Below are 15,837 nucleotides of genomic sequence, written 5' to 3'. Positions count from 1 at the left end.
TAAATCTTAACTATGTGTTCTCCCTCCCTCCCACCCCCTGCCTTTAACAAACAGGTATTAAGCTCGCTTCGATTTCACTTTCTTCCTTCCAACATATTACCTCCACTCTATTGGTAAAGTAATTTATTCCATCCTCTGTAGAGATCCTGGATCTCATTTGCCAGCATATTTATCTTTCCTGCCACTGCACTGTCATTCATCTGCAATCTCCACAGAATACTGGACCTGTGCAGAATTTCAATTAGGATTGATTCAACTAAATCCAGGCCAAAGAATTGACACTGACAGGGTGACCCCAAGAGAATTTAATATGCTGAGGGTTTTTTTAAAAAAAAAATGAAACAACAACAACTGCTAAAGTGTAACACCCTCATTCATTAAGTCTTCTATATACTGGTTTTAATCTGGTTCACAATAAGCCTTTTGCAGAGACTGTGTTGTGTGCATAACCAGATTTCGAGCTGTTTTGATAACCCACAGAAAAGGTATTACCATAAAAATCTCCCCTCTCTTTCCTTTGAGGTCTAATCAACTTAAACTCAGACAGTTTGTAATGAACAGAAGAATGATTTCCACTGAGGCTAAGCAGCCTTAAGCTTTCCTTTCTGTATCTGTATACATTTTAAAATCAATACGGTGTAGGGTAATAGAGATAAAATTGCTCTAGTCCTGGCCTCTTGATTTGACAGACTTTCAGCAATTTTTGTCATAATCATTGACAGACTTCATCTGCTCGTCAGTTAAATGGCCTAATAGAATTTCCTAAGTAAGCCCCAGTTTATTAGGGCGGCTTAGTGTTTTAAAGGGCAGAAGCTTCAGCCACAGACAGTAACACAGATATTGCTCTTTTTCTACCCATTTATTTATTTATTTATTTTTAAGTGAAGCTCAGAGCTGCTTGAAAGCGGTATTTGAGGTGAGAAAGTTTCCTTTTAATTTTGGGTGTCTAGGGATGGATTGTAGCAAGGATGGCCCATATAACCCATACAGATGACTGCACGACTCCAACAAACAAATTATCTCCCTTTCAGGTTCTCTTGGTCACCAGCCACTCTGCCATGTAGGAAGGAGATCTTTATCATTCATCAATGGAAGGTGGTTGGCAAAAAAAAAAAAAGTGCTTATAAATACCTGTACCTTACTTCTGAAATGCAATGGGTTGCAAATGGAAAGACACACTTCATGGGCGTTCACATGTTACATTCAATAAGTGTGTGATCTGTGTACAAATGTACACAAATAGTTAAAATGTACACTCATACACTGACTCGCATGTAACTTTTAACTAGTGTGCAGGAAGAGATTAGGAGGCAAAAGGCTAACAAATTAGCTACAAGAGTGGTCAAGAAGCCAAAACAGGAGATTTTGCTTGCAAAGAAAAAGACCTGTGTCAAGTTGACCAGAGGCAGGGCAGATGTTTTAAAATAGAGTACACCTGGGCACAACCCCTGCTCATGCAAGTTATCACCCCAGTTCATTAACCATGCCTGCTATGCCTGATGAGAGCTGGAATCCACCAACAACTGGGGGCGGGGGCAGATTAAGTACCCCTGTTCTAAACCATTGTACATGATTATCCTTCTTCTGCCTCATCTGGCACTGATTGATTTTGTTGTGTTTCCTGTTACATGTGATTTATTGATTTGTTCTTAAAAATGGTGGTATTTGTTAGCCACCCTGAAAGCTGCCATCTAGCACCATGTTGTCTTCACAGATGGAGAGCAGATGGTGAAGATGGTGAGGAATCTGAGAAATTCTACCTGCAAAGTATTTGCACTATCCCCCCCCAAACCATGGGTCTTCCCCCCGTGCCAAAGGTATGAGAGAGAATAAATTTTACAATAAATAAATAAATAAATATTCTATGCATATTTAGGGCTCTGTTTTGCTTTATATATTCCAGGACTGAGGTATGGCATTAATAACAATTCCCGAGGCTGAGCCCTGGTGAGAACTGGAACACCATACTATATTACATGATATTAGAAACCAATAATTGCCCACTTTATGATAAAAGCTGTACATAATGAATAAGAAACATGGCATAATTAAGAAAGAGAATGGGAAAGAATATTAAAAATTCCATATCCAATCACATTTTTCTTCCACTCGTTATTAAAGTCACAGTATTTTTCCTGGAGATAGAATCTTGATTAGTCAGGAGGGATCAAGTTACAGAAAATAATAACCTGACTCAGTGTAACTGCAGAAGCAAAAGCAAAGAAAATTTACTCAACAGAAAACCAAACATTTTAAAATAGGAGAGGGAGACATGGTCTTAATGGCTCACCTCTTCAAAAGATGAGGGTCTACCAGATTGTTTTAAAATATCTGCCCTACCTCTGGTCAACTTGGCACAGGTCTTTTTCTTTGCTTGCATGTTGACCGCTGGGAGGAGCACGGAGAGAAAAAATGCCATGGTGCATCTGCAGGATGCCTTAATCTGTCCCACCTGCATTGGTCTCTACAGCCACAGCAGGCAATGTAACTCTCCAATGGTTTGACTTTACTTCCGATGATGCACTCTTCCATTGTCTCTCAAAACAGACAGAGGGACACAAGAACTTTAGTGTCAGACTAAAGGTAAAGACCATGACCTGCAGAGTTCAATGACAAAGGATGCAACCATTCCATTAATTCTCTAGATCTCTATTAGGCATCAGGAGTGTATTAGTAAGTGATGTGCTGTAAAAAAAGAAAGAAAGAAAAATGAGATGTTTTAATACTAAAGGACAGGGTCTAAAATTGGAGCACTCATGTATGGAATGGAATGGATGGAATGAATGGCACATCACCTGCTTGCTTGCATCAGTTCCCACCACTGAAGAGACTTGCTTATGGTCAGTAGCGGGAACTGATGCAAGCAAGTGATGTTCCACAAGCTTGTTCTTCAGTAATGGAAATGGCTACAGCAAAAACAAGCAAAGCTCTTGTTTCAATGTATGAGCCTCTCCTGTGTGTGCAGGTGCATGTTTTCTTATCAGCTTATTAGCTTCTGGATCTCTCTGTGGCTTTCAACTCCATTGGCCAGGATATCTTCCCAGAACGGTTCTGTGGAATGAATATTGTGGGCCCTGTGCTATGGTGGTACCACTCCTGCCTAAGGGACTGAGTCCAGAGAGTAGCATTGTATGATTGTCTTTTGGCCCCCTGGCAATTGTGTTGCAGGGTTCCACAGGGCACTACTCCATCCCCAGTGCTATTTAATACCTAAATGAAGCTGCTGAGAGCAGTCATCAGGAGTTGGGGGTGCAAGCTGCCGTGAGATCTCTGGTAGCACTCAGCTCTGTTTCTCCATTACATCTGAATTAGGAGAGGTTGTGTGGATCCCGGACTGAGTGGTGGAATGAGTGAGTGGATGGATAGTTCCCGTGGTTGTCAGGGACTGGGCAGTGGAGAAATGGTGAAGACCACCTCCCCATCCTGACCCTTCCAGGGAGGAGAAAGAGGAAGACAGTATAGATTTACAACAGGGGTTGGAGGTAGGTAGCAGCTCAAAAGCAGATGAGGAGAAAAGTTGGGAAATCATGGGAGAGCCAGGACAACATCCAGCTGACACGTTGTCATTAGAAAGCATTCCATACCCTCCATCTCCCAGAGCCCAGGGAGCTTTAAAAGTAGGAGAGCAAAGAGCTCAAAGACAGAGGGCACTTGGCGGCATCCATAGTGGAGATGATGAGAATGATGAATGAGGAAGTGGGACAAGGGGTGGGGATTCACTCGGGACAATGCCATTATCCAAGAGGCTGGATTCTACAGCCTCTCTGTGTAAAGACTGAAATAAAAAAGAACGGTAAGAAACTTTTCCTTGTCTTTATACTTTCCTGGGCAACCAACCAGGAGCTGCTGACAGCTCCCTGACAGTGTCCAGGAAATTTGTCAGTTGCCTGGATGGGTCAGTTGGTCCATCGTACTCCCTCTGAAGGAGCAGGTACGCAGTCTTGTGTGTTTTGGAAGCTAGCTTTGCCACTGGGTGCCTAGGAGACCACAGCGGCTAGAAGCACCTTTGACCAGCTGTAACTGGTACAACAGCTATGGACCAGGAAAGCTTGACCAGACCAGTTCAACCATCTTGCAATGATCCAGCACTTACTTTATGACTGCCAAGTTCCAGAAACTGTTTTGGACATAAAAGTGGTATAGTCCCTTTCCAGATGTCTTAAACCCTACAGTGAAACCAAATAAAAGTGCAATTGAGGGAGAAATGAGGAACTGGAAATATGATGGGAATGTCAGTGGGGAGGCTAAGAAGGTGAAGCCAAGGTGGTTCCAGAGAGATTTCAGTAGAGAAATGGGTCATCATAAAATATTTTTAGGTTGCCCAAAAACACTGGTATCATTTTAAAGCTAAATATAAGATTGCTTGGAAATATCATATCAGCAGGGGACGCATATTACATACGGCTTTGTGCAATTGTAAATTTCCCCCTTTGCAATATGATTGTCAGCAAGTAGGTGAGCTGTAACCCACAATTAGAGGATTATTACACAGCACTTGCATGCAGCACCTAGAGAAAGATAAGTTTCTTTCTGGCCCAAACTTACAGGAGCTGTTGGCACTGTTGCTCCATAGTACCGAGACGGCTTGCTGAAGATTTAACAGTCCTGTGCTTTACAACTGCAGAGTCACCCAGCTTGAGTTTTTAGAAGCAGGGTTTTTCTATAATCTGCTGTTTATGCAGTTGCATGGTCTGTGCTTCTGTACTAACCTGAATGGACAATGATATCAGGGGGAAAGGTGGTGGAGTGCACAAGGTCAGACCACCACCTTGCAACTATCACAGCTGGGCATGGATTGAACCAAAAGTCGATTGCCTGTTCATCCACTGCATTGTAACACAGCAATTTTTGCTATGGGATGATTCCTGCTTCATACATGAAGGTCCATGTATGAGAATCATATGGGAAGAGAGAGCATCTGGTTTTCTCCCACATCTTATATCTAGCACAGTAAGTGTAGTATTGTTTTGTATGAGTTTATCACTTCCTTATATACCAATGTATGTTGGTATATGTGACTCTTTACAAAGTATGTAGCACTGTACTATGAATGGCACTTTACTAAGTATAAGATCACAGTTCCCTACCATGAGAGGTGTACAGTTTAAACCACAAAGCCTTTTCTCCTCCCAGGAAGGGAAGGGGTTGAGATCGGGAGACGATTCCTGTATCAACTCCAGGGCTGGCGTGCCACGCCCCTTCCCAGTTGGGCACCCAATAGGGAAGCTCGGCGGGGGCGTGGCTTGCTGCTCAAACGCAGCCGCGCCAGCCATCCCCACCATTGCACACACATTTTCTTTGAGTCACCCACCCTCCGCTCCCTTTAGATTAGCTGTTCCTGAGACATTGCTATGGACCTCTGGTTGGTCGCCCTGTTTAACCAGGGGGCCTGGTAGGAGTTTTTTCCAATTGGCTAAATTGGCCCGGCCTCTTGGTTTTTTTCGCCTACCTCGTAGCAACCGTCACAACTTTCGTGGTATTTGGTGGTTAGGCATTGGAATGTGTTGTTGGTGTTTCGGGGGGCAAGGTGTGGCCATCGCCTTCGCCGACAATTTTGGGTATTCCACTAAAGGAATCCGGCGGTCGTGGATCCTGTCCAATGCCCATGTGGTGGGGGGCCATGGCACGACCCTTGGTGACATCAGGAAGAGAGCCTATAGTTGGATTAGCATCAACAGGCTACCCCTACTGGTGGTTAACCCCTCCTCAGACTCACCCCTCTACGAGTGGGTGGAGTCTAATGTTCCGTGGTCCAATGCCTAAGCCAATACCTTCTCACATGCTGTAATCAATAAAGTTGTGGCCTTTACCTTACCCATTAACCTTACATTCTGTGTCCATGTGTCTTTATTCCCCAAGAGGGGATCGGGTCCTCGAATTACAACACAGAGATGAGAGAACATGAGGCAGAGCTAAGGAGCAGAGGGATATGCATTCATTTCAGTGACACACAAGCTTAGTTATGATAGAATATGAGGACTACAGGATGGATGTTATACTTTAAAGTACACATGGGACGTGGGTGGCGCTGTGGTCTAAACCACAGAGCCTAGGGCTTGCCGATCAGAAGGTCGGTGGTTCAAATCCCCGCAATGGTGTGAGCTCCCCTTGCTCGGTCCCTGCTCCTGCGAACCTAGCAGTTTGAAAGCACATCAAAGTGCAAGTAGATAAATAGGGACCGCTCCGGCGGGAAGGTAAACGGCATTTCCGTGCACTGCTCTGGTTCACCAGAAGCTGCTTAGTCATGCTGGCCACATGACTCGGAAGCTGTATGCCGGCTTCCTCAGCCAGTAAAGCGAGATGAGCGCCGCAATCCCAGAGTCGTCCGTGACTGTACCTAACGGTCAGTGGTCCCTTTACCTTTTTACACATGCTTAAGATTATGAGATGTGAAATACAAGCAATTCTCTAAGCTAGGAGTGGGTGGCACTGCTCTGCCATGGTTGCAATCCTACTTGGATGGTCATTTTCAGAGGGCAGGGCTTGGGGAGTATTGTTTGACTCCATGTAGCCTTCCATGTGGGGTTCCATGCTGTTTGACAGCTACCTGAAACCACTGAGTGAGGTCATCCAGAATTTTGGAGTGCACTAGCAACAATATGTTGGTGACACAGAACTCTACATCTCCTTTACATCTGCAGATGTAGCAATGGGTGTGTTGGACCAATGCCTTGCCTTGGTAATGGACTGGATGAGAGCAAATAAAATGAAGCTCAATCCAAACAAAACTGAGCACTGTTAGTGGGTGGTTCCATAGACCAGGTGAATGGGGTGTGCCTTGCTCTTCATGGGTTACACTCCCTCTGAAGGTACATAACTTGGAAGTACTTCTGGATCCATCACTGTTCCTTGAGGCTCAAAGGGGAGGCATGCCTAGCATTATGCCTGGCTACTTTTAGGCACCAGGCAAAAATGTCTGTTTTCAACCAGGCTTTTGGCTTTTAATGTGTAAAGTTTAATATCCTTAGGGGGTGGGATGTGTTTGACTGCCTTTTATGAATGTGGACATTTTAAGCTTTTATTCTGTTTTAGTTTTATATTGATTTTGAATTTTTTGTCACATTGCAAATTGCTTTGAATTTACTTTCTGTAAAAAATAAAAGCGGCTAGCAAGTGTAATTATTATTAATAATATACAATCATGCAAATCCAAAGTTAAGATCTGGCCTGAACTTATGTACTTTACTAAGAAAATCTGGTTTCTTTTTTCTTTTTCTCTGTGTGTACAGAGCTCTCCATACCATCCATTCTACCTTACCTCTCTAGCAGGGGTTAATATGCCTTACATCTATATATATATATATAATTTTTGCATGGTGACCTGATTAAAGTAAGAAATGAAAAGATGCAGCCCAAGGCAACTAATGCAGTCTTATCATCAGTAGCTAACTAAAAAAAGCTTCGCTCTATATTCAGTATCCAAAGCACTGGGAACTGGTATCAAGGACAAGTGCTAAAATCACACTTGATGTAAATAGGCAACAATCACATTTCTTCAGTGGAACTGAATCCACTTCCCGTAAGTTTCACTTTTTACCTAAAGCACTGTGTGATTTTCTGTTACTACCACCACCACCAAAAGCCCAGTCTTACCAGAGATATGGAAAAGAAAATGTTGTGACGTGTAGGTCCAGAGGAGTCAAACGTAACAAAAAAGATATTGTGCAGGGCTTAAAGTTTGACAGAAAATGTGTTTTCTTCCTTTGATTGATTGGATAGCTTCCACATGGATGAAATACATGCTGAATTATTTAAAGATAATTACACCGCAGCGCTGTTGCTAAAATATTAAGACACGGTTATCCCATAGGAGGAGTTGTGACAGGCATTGGCACATCAAGTAATGAATAGCTATGGGGTAATGGAGAAAAGAGCTACCAGAAAATTAAGAAACAGAATGTTTCTAAGGAAATCACATTCAAGGTGGGGTGCATAAAATGGTCACTATATATCGATAGAATATTTCCCCCAGAACTGGGTTCAAACCCCCTCTGACCTTGGCAAATGAGAATTTGAGCTAAAAATTATTTTAAAAGATTAAACTGAAACAATGCCACAATTGGAACAGAATATAAAGTTTGTCAAGGTCTACTTCAAGTATTGTTAAACAGCAAAGGAGGCTAATTGCATAATAACAGACCTTACCTGATAGCAGTCATAGTTCCATTATCAGTATTCATAGTTCTCTGCATACATATCAGTATAATTTCTACCACTAATCAACATGAAGAAATGTATTAACCTGTTTGAGGACATGCTCAACTGTATTTACATTTTAATTGTTTTTCTTTCCTTCAGTGTGTAAACTGCCTTGGGAATATGTTTGAAGTGTGACATTAAAATTCTATAAAATGAAGAAATACAAAACTTTCCTTCTCCATCTGATCGAAGCTAGCAACCATCACACAGATCTTCATAGCCATGGCTAAATTACTATAACTTGTTCTAGGTGATGACTGCCAGTTCAAGAAGCTTCAGCAGATATGAAATGTGGACTCGCACCTTCTGATCCAAATGAGTTCTTTGGGGCATATTATTGCAATACTCCAACCTATGCAGTAGTTCCCTGTTTATCTTCTGGGCCCAAGGCAGCAATGAAGAAGATGACTAAGGGCAGGACTGAGGTCACAGAGTTCAGTACAGGTAGGGCAGGTGAGAATTGCTTTAGTAGTCAAGTGGAGCTGTGTGGTGATGACCACCAACTTGAATGGATTTTTTAAAAGTATGCATGAAGGATAATAATAATAATAATAATTTATTATTTATACCCCGCCCATCTGGCTGAGTTTCCCCAGCCACTCTGGGCGGCTCCCAATCAGTGTTAAAAACAGTACAGCATTACATATTAAAAACTTCCCTGAACAGGGCTGCCTTAAGATGTTTTCTGAATGTCAGGTAATTCTTTATCTCTTTGACATCTGATGGGAGGGCGTTCCACAGGGCGGGCGCCACTACCGAGAAGGCCCTCTGTCTGGTTCCCTGTAGCCTCACTTCTCGCAATGACGGAACCGCCAGAAGGCCCTCGGCACTGGATCTCAGTGTCCGGGCTGAACGATGGGGGTGGAGACGCTCCTTCAGGTATACAGGACCGAGGCCGTTTAGGGCTTTAAAGGTCAGCACCAACACTTTGAATCGTGCTCAGAAACGTACTGGGAGCCAGTGCAGATCTCTCAGAACCGGTGTTATGTGGTCCCGGCGGCCACTCCCAGTCACCAGTCTAGCTGCCGCATTCTGGATTAATTGCAGTTTCCGGGTCACCTTCAAAGGTAGCCCCACGTAGAGCGCGTTGCAGTAGTCCAAGCGTGAGATAACTAGAGCATGCACCACTCTGGCGAGACAGTCCGCGGGGAGGTAGGGTCTTAGCCTGCGTACCAGGTGGAGCTGGTAGACAGCTGCCCTGGACACAGAGTTAACCTGTGCCTCCATGGACAGCTGTGAGTCCAAAATGACTCCCAGGCTGCGCACCTGGTCCTTCAGGGGCACAGTTACCCCATTCAGGACCAGGGAATCCTCCATACCTGCCCGCCTCCTGTCCCCCAAAAACAGTACTTCTGTCTTGTCAGGATTCAACCTCAATCTGTTAGCCGCCATCCAACCTCCAACCGCCTCCAGGCACTCACACAGGACCTTCACCGCCTTCACTGGTTCTGATTTAAAGGAGAGGTAGAGCTGGGTGTCATCTGCATACTGATGAACACCCAGTCCAAACCCCCTGATGATCTCTCCCAGCGGCTTCATATAGATATTAAAAAGCATGGGGGAGAGGACAGAACCCTGAGGCACCCCACAAGTGAGAGCCCAGGGGTCTGAACACTCACCCCCCACCACCACTTTCTGGACACGGCCCAGGAGGAAGGAGCGGAACCACTGTATGACAGTGCCCCCAGCTCCCAGCCCCTCTAGACGGTCCAGAAGGATGTTATGGTCGATGGTGTCAAAGTCCGCTGAGAGATCCAGCAGAACTAGGAAACAGCTCTCACCTTTGTCCCTAGCCCACCGGAGATCATCAACCAGCGCGACCAAGGCAGTTTCAGTCCCATGGTGAGGCCTGAATCCCGATTGGAAGGGATCCAAATGGTCCGTTTCCTCCAGGCGTGCTTGGAGTTGTTCAGCAACCACCCGCTCGATCACCTTGCCCAAGAATGGCAGATTTGAGACTGGGCGATAGTTGGCCAAATTGGCCGGGTCTAAAGATGTTTTTTTAAGAAGCGGTTTAATGACCGCCTCTTTCAGCGGGTCTGGGAAGGCTCCCTCACAGAGGGAAGCATTCACCACCCCGCAGAGCCCATCGCCCAGCGCTTCCCGGCTCGCTTTTATCAGCCAGGATGGGCAAGGATCAAGGAGACAGGTGGTCGGTTTCACTCGTCCAAGCAGCCTGTCCACATCCTCGGAGGTAACAGATTGGAATTGATCCCATATAACAGGACCAGACAGAACTCTAGCACTCTCCCGCCCTGGCCCTGCTCCCACGGTGGAGTCTACCTACTTCTGAATCTGAGCGATTTTATCTGCAAAAAACTTTGCAAAAGCATTGCAGGAGATCTTGGGGTCCCTACCAGGCCCCGGTGGATAAGGCTGCCAGTGGAACCACAAAATTTATGGTCTTCCTCCACTGTCAGAGACAGCATACCTTTAACAAGTGTGTAGAGGGCTATTGCACTCAGTTCCTGTAAGAGCATAGGAGCCAAATCCTAGGGACCATGTTATGATCAATTATGCTGGGTGAGGCTTACCTGGGCCACCACAATATTTTATTCAAAATGGCACCCCTGTGTAAGAGGCAGACCTGCAGGGAGCAGTTTCAGCTTGGATATACACCTTGTGCTTTACACATTCACACAAAATCTCTGGTCCAATCCTTGATACCCCTTGATAAGGATGGGAAGGACTTCTGAGGGTTCTTGCCAGCCAGAGCAGAAAATCCTGAGCTCAGTGGAGCAATGGTCTCATTTGGGTTAAGATAGTTTCCTAGTTTGTCTCATGTTACCATTTGTCTTTTGTCCAAAGCAGAAACATTTTGCCCTGAACTAGCTCTCTCATTTGTTACTCATCCTGGGAAAAAAAGAAGATAGTTTATTTTTCTGCTGTTGGCTATCTTTTTCTGCACAATGTCCACAACACATTTGCATCACAATCACATTGGGAATGGGAGAGGCATAGGAATAAGGTGAGAAAATGCTATTTGGGCCAAATAGTCAGCTTTCATTCCCTTGCCATGTCAAGCATTGCATCGCTGCAATTTTTTCTCCCAACCTGTTGCGTTGAACTTAATTATCTGATATTTGCTCTTGTCTCCTGGTAAAATGTGAGATGGCCTGATGAAATGTGACATTCTTGTCGGTTTTTGTTAGAAGTGAGTAGGAACGGACAAATATCCATGTAAGTCTGGATGTATTATACATTATTGATGCCTCAAAGTATTCAGAGTAATGACCTATCCCTAAATGAAGCAACAGCAGTTGAAGACCAGGAGTTATCTCATCACCAAAGAGGCGGGGAAATATCCTGGTTTAGGAACAATGCTCTTGCAAAGGTCTTTGTAAATCTTTTATTGTCTCCTGCTTCCCTCTTGGGGGGGTGGGGATCAATGTCTCGCTAAGCTGAAAACACTGCTCTACTTTACAGTGGCTTTCCCAACCCTACCTGGAGAGGACAGGGATTGAACATGGAACCTTCTGCTTGCAAGGAAGGCAGACACTCTACCACTGAGCTATGGCCTTTCCCCATTTTGGCTTCTTTAATGTGGGATTCTCCAAGAGGCAGTTAGATTGTTGGAGCATGCCTTCTCTTTCAGATGCATGCTTGTCCTATTAATTTACTCAAGCCTTTCCTCAATGATATTTTTACTTATTCTTCATTTATCATTGTTCACTGGTGTTGCTCTGTTATTTTCACTGTTATATTTCTGGTGCTTATTTTATGTTTTTCTGTACATTGGTCTGATATTTTATAACGTGAGCAGCATATAAATCTTTCACACATACCCCAGACTAGTCGCTCAGAATTCCATCATCTCCATCTAACATCTTCAGTTTGCATAATATGGAGATCAACTGCAAGGCCTCCATCAATTCTTGAATGTGTTTTCAGTGGAAGGCTGAAAAAGAGCAAGACAGCACCATGTAGCATGGCTATTTCCCTCCGTAATATAGCCATACATCACAAGAGTCATATTGCCTAGTTCGACCTGATAATATGACAGTCATATTGGCAATCTTCACGTGACAATCTACTCAGCCTTGTTAAAATCGAAAAAAGGGAGGTGTTTTTTTAAGACAAGCAGAAACCCAGAGGCATCTCAGGGGCTGAATCTCAAACTGTCCTAAACTGACAACCAATTCTGCCTGTTGGGACTCATCTACATTGATGGTTTTACTACGCTTTGAGAGCATTTGGGAATGGTTTCAACATGTAGAGGGCAAACGATGTTCAGCTATAACACTAGCAATGAGTTATAACCTTTTATTTTATATTGCTTTGTTTTGTAGCATTTTATCATTTTTTTGCACTCAGACGCTGACCACCGTCCAATGGTATTTGAGGGGCAGTGTTAAGTTTCTCCTCCCACCTTTTGCTTCCTCCATCCTAGCCTTTAGTTCCCACTTCCGGTTTCTCTTTTAGAGTTGTGTCTCATGTTTTCTGCATTTTTATTTCAAGGAGCTGGGATCCTGTGCAACTGTCAGGGCGCCTAAGCATCCCATAGATTGCTTTGCAGCTCTAGCCATCTCTTGCACAATCAAAATGCCTTCCTATTGTGTGGCATAAGGCATTTAGGTAAGGGGGTGAGGCTCAGGTGAGAGAGACAAAACTGCCCCTTGGAAGACATAGGTGGGGGGGTCCCACTTTGGTGGCATTATAAAGTAGGTGGTTAGAGGAGCAGGCTCGTCTAAACAGGAGCAAAATATACACTCCCAAATACCAAAATACACACATACACACTGGAGTGTTTGGAAGTAACACCTCAAGAAGTCACAGCCTTAAGGAATCCAGTCAGCAAAGCCAGGTCTCTAAGCATCCTCCTTGTGAACAAGTGGAAATGAAAAATGGCTTGTGAGACCTATATTGGGATATGACAAACATTTCCCATTTGTAATGTATATCAAAGTGCACCTATTGTTGAAGTATTGCTTATGAAAAACAAGTTTTTTCTGTTATACAATTAACTGAACTCAATAAAACAACTTTTATTTGCTTCTAAACTTTGATTCCTTCTTTTTTATACTTTAACACTCATAGTACATAAAGCTATAACCGTTTTTATAACCAGTGCTTTTACTTGGAAGTAAATCCCAACAGCTCAATGGTGTTTTTTTTACTAAGTAACACATTCATGGATTGGGGACGTTAAGGTGAGTATAATATTTTGGACAAGAAGCTACAGTTAGAACTGGATATGGAACAACTGATTGGTTCAAAATTGGGAAAGGAGTACAGCAAGGCTGTATATTGTCTCCCTGCTTGTTTAACTTATATGCAGAATTCATCATGTGAAAGTCGGGGCTGGATGAATCCCTAGCCGGAATTAAGATTGCCGGAAGAAATATCAACAACCTCAGATTTGCAGATGACACAACCTTGATGGCAGAAAGTGAGGAGGAATTAAAGAACCTTTTAATGAGGGTGAAAGAGGAGAGCGCAAAATATGGACTGAAGCTCAACATCTAAAAAGTGAAGATCAAGGCCACTGGGCCCATCACCTCCTGGCAAATAGAAGGGGAAGAAATGGAGGCAGTGAAAGATTTTACTTTCTTGGGTTCCATGATCACTGCAGATGGTGACAGCAGTCACGAAATTAAAAGACGCCTGCTTCTTGGGAGAAAAGCAATGACAAACCTAGACAGCATCTTAAAATCACCTTGCTAACAAAGGTCTGTATAGTTAAAGCTATGGTTTTCCCAGTAGTAATGTATGGAAGTGAGAGCTGCACCATAAAGAAGGCTGATCGCCGAAGAATTGATGCTTTCGAATTATGGTGCTGGCGGAGACTCTTGAGAGTCCCATGGACTGCAAGAAGATCAAACCTATCCATTCTGAAGGAAATCAGCCCTGAGTGCTCACTCGAAGGACAGATCCTGAAGTTGAGGCTCCAATACTTTGGCTACCTCATGAGAAGAGAAGACTCCCTGGAAAAGACACTGATGTTGGGAAAGATTGAGGGCACAAGGAGAAGGGGATGACAGAGGATGAGATGATTGGACAGTGTTCTCGAAGCTACCAGCATAAGTTTGACCAAACTGCGGGAGGCAGTAGAAGACAGGAGTGCCTGGTGTGCTCTGGTCCATGGGGTCACGAAGAGTCAGTCACAACTAAATGACTAAACAACGTTTTGGAATTCAAAGTGTAATTTTAAAAAGTATATAGGAATCAAAATAAGCTATTTGGGCACCATTGGGGGGGGGGTATTTCCAATTCTGATATGATGGCTTTCTTATACTTTGAATTAAATCCCAATAGTTCAAAGGGATTCATGGATTGGGGACTTCAATCTTATGTAGAATCAGCCTTTCTTCAGGATTCTGTCTTAAATGTTGAGGTGAGAACTTAATTTCATTTGAAGAACAACTAGACTTGAATAATATGCCTCCAAAAAATATAAAGGAAGATATCTTACAAATGGACCCCAATTAAATTTTCTGCTCATCATCACATCACTATGTATGCTTTTCTGTGTGGTTTGGGCGGGTGGAAGCTTAAATGGGTTACTTATTTTATTTTTGTATCTTAAAATGTTATTCTGTTTTAAATAGCCCCCCCAAAAAAAGAGCAAACTCTCCTCTGTCAATTTCATTGCAATAAATGTAGAAAATTTGTAAAATGTACCTTCAGTTAACAAGTATGTAGTCAACAAAGGATTTGTTAAAATATGCAAGGCAAGGGCATAATCAGAATTCATTTCAAGTGGATACCAGAATTCTAGGCTGAGATTTTCTTGTTAGTGTCAGAGATAAAAAGGATTAATTAATGAAGCCTGTGCTAAAAAGATAAAGGACAGTTGGATTTTTGATAATTTTCTTGGAATCGAGAGCAAGAGAAGCACAGCATAACCTGGATTTCTGTGTTACCATGTCCCTCTTTGAAAATGTATGGAACTGCAAATAAAAGAAGCACAAAATGAGCTGCTTTGGAGACATTTTCTTTTTTATATATAAATGGGTTAACGACTAAGATCGTTAAAACTGAAAATAAACATTGTGATCCCAAGCATACTTAATCTGAAGCAAGTCCTAATTAAAAATGTGGGAGATCGAATTTAATGTTTCAAGGATTTGGCTATCTTTTTTCTGTATTCATTGCACCATTCATGCACTACCTGAATAAAAGATCACTTTGAAGCTGAATGTTTAAAGTACACTGTGCACCAAGCCCACTAATAAGCCACATGCACAGATAAAATTACATCAGGCCTCCACAAACTGAGAGCCACCAAACTGAATGCAGCCCACACGTTATACATAGTAGTTCATTAGGTTCATGTTATGTCTCTTTTGTACTTAGACACTGCTTTGAACCATGGAGATGAGCAAGCTTCTGCCCACACCGGTCAGATTGCCCACTCCAAGCAAAAACAGGTCTGCTTGTTTTCTGAGCTAATTTGACCTTTGTAAATCATGCATCCCTCACCAGCCTACCACCTGGATCCTCAAACTCTAGCCCCATTTCCCCATCAAAACTTTTCATCCTGGTGTTTGCAATAAATAAGCCAGAGTAAGGGAGGATGAGGGAGAAATCATATCTCCCTCTTACATATGTGCAGCATCACAACCACTAGTACCCAGACAGGCAAGATTGTGCTGAAAGGGAATGGAGGGGCTGGATGAATAAACCCAGAATTCTTCT

General features: G+C 43.3%; 1 long non-coding RNA gene across 2 annotated transcripts in view; it reads right to left on the bottom strand.

Annotated features, from left to right (window-relative positions):
* LOC309356538 overlaps window positions 1-15,837 on the bottom strand; it is a 150,778-nt gene that overhangs the window by 28,452 nt on the left and 106,489 nt on the right. For both annotated transcript variants that reach the window (XR_014162833.1, XR_014162834.1), the window contains exon 2: window positions 11,985-12,097. This is a non-coding gene — a long non-coding RNA (uncharacterized lncRNA). The remainder of the gene's footprint in view (window positions 1-11,984; window positions 12,098-15,837) is intronic.

This window comes from Podarcis melisellensis (assembly GCF_964234715.1).
Source record: "Podarcis melisellensis genome assembly, chromosome: 1".
In the NCBI taxonomy this organism is placed as follows: domain Eukaryota; kingdom Metazoa; phylum Chordata; class Lepidosauria; order Squamata; family Lacertidae; genus Podarcis; species Podarcis melisellensis.
This window is presented reverse-complemented; position numbering and strand designations above follow the sequence as displayed.